Genomic DNA, 7,106 nt, shown 5'->3' with positions numbered 1-7,106 from the left:
GTCTCATTTACTTTCTCTTATTTGAACTACTCTGTTTTAAGATTTATTTTTATTTTGTATGTATAAATGTATAAATGTTTTTTCTTCATCTGTTTATGTGTATCATATGTATGCCTGGTGCCTACAGAGGTCAGAAGGTGACCTTGAATCCCATGGAGCTGGAGTTAATAGAGAGTTGTGAGTCAATATTTAGGTTCTGGGAACAAAATCTGGGTCTCCTTTAAAAATAACAAGTATCCTTAAGCACTGAGTACTTCTCTCGGAGAATAAACTCATCTTTTTTCTATACTTCTTCTAAGGTAAAGCACAAACATATTAAAGTGGAAACAAATTCACCCTGAAATGTCAAGCAGTCTGTTATTGGAATTTAGATTTAATAATGGTCTCCTTAAGCACATATATTCTCTACTTGTTCACTGAATACCTATTCCATAGCAGGTCTGTGAGGAGAATGTATGCTGTGAAATAAGAAAGTAAATAAGACTTTGGAGATATTTTCATTATGCACTTAAAGAAATGGCTAGCAAGAAAACATAATTTCATACCAAATTAAGTATTGGTGTATTTCATTTTTAGTTCAATAGGAGTATTTGGCAAACTTTCTTTCTGAGCCTGTTTTCCTTGTCCCTTATTTCCAACTCTCCCAGACTTGATAGAACCTGGAGATTCTGTTCTATAAGCCACATCAACTCCTGTTTCAGGCAGCTCATACTGACTAGTATTACTGACAAATCTGAAGCCTTTTACCAACTATGGAAATGGTATTTATGCACCCAGAGCACAATATTTTTTGTTTGCTATACAATTTTCCCCATTTCAAATGTATTCACCAATCAACTCAGTTTTTATAGTCTACATAATAACCTTCAGAGGAAAGCCTGGCATGAAGGAAATGGCTCTATGCTGATAGGGATCAGCAGACATGTATCTGAATGCTTTAAATTCAAACCTTCTATCTTCTTTCTGTTTGTTTCCCATGGTTGATACTTTCATGTGTGATATTAATTTGAATAGATTTAGCATAATAAATGTTGAAACATAACAGTATAATTCACTTATTTTCCATTAAATTATGTTTTTTAGTTTATATAGATGATACTACTTAAATATGATGTACTTCAGGGTCTAGTAAATTGCTCATTAGGGGGTAATTTTTATATTCTGATACTTAGAACTCAACTAATAAATATGTTTCAGAATATAAAAGGTAAGTATAAATATCTGATTTCACAAGAAATTCTAATTTGCCTAAATGTTAATGTTTAACTTTAAAACAAAGAAGTCTCCATGAAAGGAGTTCTCAACTATGTGTATGCTGAGCTCCATTTAGTCTTTTACTTTAGATTATATAATATGACTAGATATTGAAAAAGATAGATTTCTGTCAGCATCAGAAAATGTATAAATGAATAACAAAAGGTCCTCCAGAGATTATATCTATTATTATTACTTACTTGCAGAGGTACACTTCTTAGTTTAGGAAATAATTCATGCCTGGCCCAGTGTATCTCAAGGTGGAGTGGTGGTACATTTATGTTGATTGTTTGCCTTAAACTTGTTTTTTTCTTATATTGAACTTCCTTCATCTTCTGTGCTCAACATGGCTTCTTTTCTAGGGATGCAATGACACAGACTACAGTTCTGATTCCTGAATATTGAGTGACAACTCATCACCTGGAACTGAATAAAACAGTACATTTTGAATTCTATACATTTTAAAACATTTTTAAAAACATGAAAGTTCAAAAGATATACACATACATAATAAATAATGCATTATGGTTCCAGATTTTGTATTACTTCATTGTTTTTCTTTAATATCAGAAGCAGTTAATATATATTCAGAAGTTGCTTGTGTTTTATAACTTATGCTTGTGTCATTATTAGTAATATTACTTGAAAAGTGCCTGTTCACTTTTTGTGGTTTTCAAACACCAGTGTAAGAATATTTGCTGAACTTATCTAAGCTAATAATCTAAAGAAGCAGTGGAGCAATAATTATTTACTTTGAAAAGTATGAAGTTAATATTGACAGGGAGGGGGATTCTTTGACAAGCTACTGAGTCATGACCTATCCTGACTCAAGGAGGAAATAATCAAGTAAAAATTTGGGGATCCATTTTGCCATTCTCACCAGTAAATGAGTAGAGATGATTTTTTAAAATATTTTTAATTAGGTATTTTCCTCAATTACATTTCCAATGCTATCCCAAAAGTCCCCCATATGCTCCCCCCCACTCCCCTACCCACCCACTTCCACTTTTTGGCCCTGGCGTTCCCCTGTACTGGGGCATATAAAGTTTGCATGTCCAATGGCTGATTAGGCCATCTTTTAATACATATGCAGCCAGAGTCAAGAGCTCTGGGATACTGGTTAGTTCATAATGTTGTTCCACCTATAGGATTGCAGATCCCTTTAGCTCCTTGGATACTTTCTCTAGCTCCTCCATTGAGGGCCCTGAGATCTATCCAATAGCTGACTGTGAGCATCCACTTATGTGTTTGCTAGGTCCTGGCATAGTCTCACAAGAGACAGCTATATCAGGGTCCTTTCAGCAAACGCTTGCTAGTGTATGCAATGGTGTCATCATTTGGAGGCTGATTATGGGATGGATCCTTGGATATGGCAGTCTCTAGATGGTCCATCCTTTTGTCTCAGCTCCAAACTTTGTCTCTGTAACTCCTTCTATGGGTGTTTTGTTCCTAATTCTAAGAAGGGGCAAAGTGTCCACACTTTGGTCTTCGTTCTTCTTGAGTTTCATGTGTTTTGCAAATTGTATCTTATATCTCGGGTATACTAAGTTTCTGGGCTAATATCCACTTATCAGTGAGTATATATCATTTGAGTTCTTTTGTGATTGTGTTACCTCACTCAGGATGATGCCCTCCAGGTCCAACCATTTGCCTAAGAATTTCATAAATTCATTCTTTTTAATAGATGAGTAGTACTCCATTGTGTAAATGGACCACATTTTCTATATCCATTCCTCTGTTGAGGGGCATCTGGGTTCTTTCCAGCATCTGGCTATTATAAATAAGGCTGCTATGAACATAGTGGAGCATGTGTCCTTCTTACCAGTTGGAACACCTTCTGGATATATGCCAAGGAGAGGTATTGCGGGATCCTGTGGTAGTATTATGTCCAATTTTCTGAGGAACCACCAGACTGATTTCCAGAGTGATTGTACAAGCTTACAATCCCAACGATGGAGGAGTGTTCTTCTTTCTCCACATCCTCACCAGCATCTGCTGTCACCTGAATTTTTTATCTTAGCCATTCTGACTGGTGACTCTGATCAGGCCGGGTTTTCTGCTTACCTAATTAATGCAGTCTCAGGTCCCGCACGTGATTGGATTGGAGCAGACACTGTGTTCCACTCACCAGAGATCTTAAGATCCCGTGGAGGGTCCTGTGTTGTCCTTGCAGGTGTCCGGAGACTCCGCGCCCTAGGAACCCCAGTGCTGGCAGGGACTGGAAGGGAATTGTGACCCTGATGCAAGATGATTTTTAATAGATCTGACAAAAATCCTTACCTTTATTTTCCAAACAAATGTTACATAACATTTTTCCCACTTTTAGTCACAAAAGAGTTCATTAGAATTTCAAAATGTATGACCACATAAATATGACACAGTGGCCTGCTTCCCTGAATTACTTGGTCACAAATGCCATTAGTGCTAATAGAGACCTGGGAGGTGAAAGACTCTCAGGACTCAAAGGGAGGGACCTTAGATGAAATGCTACAGAGTAGGGAAAGGGAACTTATAGAGCCCACCTCCAGCAGGAAGACAGGACATCAAATGAGGAATGGGGTTGCCATCCCACAGTCACATCTCTGACCCATAATTGTTCCTGTCTGAAAAAAAATACCAGGATGGAATTAAAAGGACAAGAAGGTCCAGTGACAGGCCCAAAGTGGGATCCAGCTCAAGGGGAAGTCCCAAGGCCTGACAGTATTACTGAGGATATGGAGTGCTCACAAAAAGGGATCTATAATGATTATCTTCCAGAAAACCCAACAAGCAGCTGAAAGAATCAGATGCAGATATTTGTACCCAACCAATGGATAGAAGCCACAGTCTCTTGTTGAATTAGGGAAGGCTGAAAGAAGCTGAGGAGAAGGGCAATTCTGTAGGAGGACCAGCAGTCTCACTTAATTTGTTGTTCAGCTTTCATGTGTATGCGTGTTTTCTGTTGTTTTTGTTGGTATTTAAGACCAGCCTTAGTCCATGGTGATCTGATAGGGTGCATGGGATTATTTCATTCTTCTTTTATCTGTTGGAGCCTATTTTGTGACCAATTATATGGTCAATTTTGGAGAAGGTACTGTGAGGTGCTGAGCAGAGGGTATATTCTTTTGATTTAGGATGAAATGTTCAATAAATATTGGTTAGATCCACTTGGTTCATAACTTCTATTAGTTTCCACTGTGTCTCTGTTTAGTTTATGTTTCCATGATCTGTCCATTGCTGAGAGTAGGGTGTTGAAGTCTCTTACTATTATTATGTGGGTGCCCTTGCATTTGGAGTATAGATGTTCAGAACTGAGAGTTCATCTTGGTAGATTTTTCGTTTGATCAATATGAAATGTCCTTCCTTATCTTTTTTGATAGCTTTTGGTTGAAAGTTGGATAAGCATCTTGAGACATTGTCAAAATTGATTCCATACATCACATAGACTACTGGAGGTCTAAAACTAAAGTGAAATTTTGAATTCAGAGAATAAAAGAAGAGAAAAAGCTGTACAGGAACCTTTTGTGTGGTTTTACAAGGCCGGAGAAATGGCAAGGGAATGAAAATGTGTAGGTGACAAAGGCAAAGGCTAACATAATAGTATATTGGTAACCTGCAGAGATCACCAAACGATTCATTTTCAGGGTGGTAATAACGCATTTCTTCTAAAATTCCCCATTCATAAGAAATATATAAGAGGGAAAAAAAAGACATGGCTTCAAATAGACTTTTCTTTTTTCTGATGTTTGTAGAACATGATTTTAATATTTTCAGCTGTTAATCTTCAACAAACAGAATAATTATTTTAAGATATATTTCATTTTTATGTCTCCCTTTTCATTTTTTATTTTACTAATTTGAATACTGATTGTGGGCCCTCTGGTTAGTCTGGCTAAGGGTTTATCTATCTTGATAATTTTCTCAAAGGACCAGATCTTCTGGTGAGATGTTTGGTGTAATTCTAATAGGTCTGCCTATATATGTTACTTGACCTTTTTCCCTTACTGCTTTTAATATTCTATCTTTATTTAGTGCACTTGTTGTGCTGATTATTATGTGACGGGGGCGGGGGATTTCTTTCCTGGTCCAGTCTATTTGGAGTTCTGTAGGCTTCTTGTTTGTTCATGGGCATCTCTTTCTTTAGGTTAGGGAAGTTTTCTTCTATAATTTTGTTGAAGATATTTACTGGCCCTTTAAGTTGAAAATCTTCATTCTCATCTACTTCTATTATCCTTAGGTTTGGTCTTCTCATTGTGTCCTGGATTTCCTGGATGTTTTGAGTTAGGATCTTTTTGCATTTTGCATTTTCTTTGATTGTTGTGTCCATGTTTTCTATGGAATCTTCTGCACCTGGGATTCTTTCTTCCACCTCTTGTATTCTGTTGCCAATGCTCACATCTATGGTTCCTGATTTCTTTCCTAGGATTTCTATCTCCAGAGTTGTCTCACTTTGGTCTTTCTTTATTGTTCCTACTTCCCTTTTTAGGTCTTAGATGATTTTCTTCAATTCCATCACCTGTTTGGTTGTGTTTTCCTGTAATTCTTTGAGGGATTTTTGTGCTTCCTCTATGGTCTTCTACCTGTTTAGCAGTGTTCTCCTGCATTTCTTTAAGTGAGTTATTAATGCCCTTCCTAAAATCCTGTACCAGCATCATGAGATATGATTTTAAATCTGAATCTTGCTTTTAGGGTGTGTTGGGGTATCCAGGACTCCCTGTCGTGGGTGTATAGGGTTCTGATGATGCTGAGTGGTCTTGGTTTCTGTTAGTAAGATTCTTACATTTGCCTTTTGCCAACTGGTAATCTCTGGTGTTAGATGTTCTAGGTGTCTGGCTGGAGCTTGTTCCTCCTGTGATTCTGTTAGCCTCTGTCAGCACTCTTGGGAGTCCAACTCTCTCCTGAGTCCCAGTGGTCAGAGCACTCTCTGCAGGCAAGCTCTCCTGTTGTAGCAAAGGTGCACAGAGGTCTGGAGCTCAGATCTGCCCCCTGTCTGAAGATGAAGGCCGGAAGTGACCCTGACTATGTTGCTTCTGTTGCCCACGGGCTCTCCTGTGCAGATTGGTCTCTGGGGTACAGACCCGGGGTACAAGATGGTGCTCTCACCTGAGTCCCAGGGTCAGAGCCTTCTCTGGCGGGTCGACTCTCCTCAGTGATCCTAAGATCCTTGGTGTGCTAGGGCGCCTGTGGTGTGGAAAGTCCTCTGGGAACTGTGGGACTATCCATCCATGGAGTTTGAGCCCAAGGTGGAGCGGAGCTGGAACCTACTGAACCCCAGCCTATGGTTGGGTGGGTTTCCTGTGTCCCTGTTCCTGCTGCCCCAAGCCCCTTTGGATTGTTTTGGTACAGATGTTGTTTTCCACTCACCAGTGATCCCAAGATCCTGGTTGTGTGAGGGAGCCTGAGGCATGCAGAGTCCTCTGCGGACTCTCCATAGAGTTTGTGCCCAAGGTGGTGTGGGGCTCATCTTGACACTTCATTAGGCTTTGCTGATGCTGGGCTTTGCTGATGATGCTGTGGCATTAATTTGTCTTGACTTCTTCACTGATTAACATTTGTCATGACTTCATAGAGAGAAATGTACCACATAACTTCTTGGAATATTCCAGTGGCTTCTTGCCACTTCTGAAGATGTTGACTGATTAGCAGAGCCTTGTGGTTTCTTCTGGTTTGAACTGCCATTACTGATTTGTGAATTGTGTTTGTGAGTTGGTCAAGCTTCTGCTGAGTTGTGTGAACTGAACTTCTGTCATACTGATAACAAAAATTGGAATTGCCCAAAGAACTATTTCAAAATTGTTATTCCTTAATTGTTAAATTAAGAGATTAATATACAGAATAAGGAGGAAAAGAGAGAGGGGGAGAGAGAGAGGGAG

This window comes from Mus caroli, chromosome 14 (assembly GCF_900094665.2).
Source record: "Mus caroli chromosome 14, CAROLI_EIJ_v1.1, whole genome shotgun sequence".
In the NCBI taxonomy this organism is placed as follows: Eukaryota; Metazoa; Chordata; class Mammalia; order Rodentia; family Muridae; genus Mus; species Mus caroli.
This window is presented reverse-complemented; position numbering follows the sequence as displayed.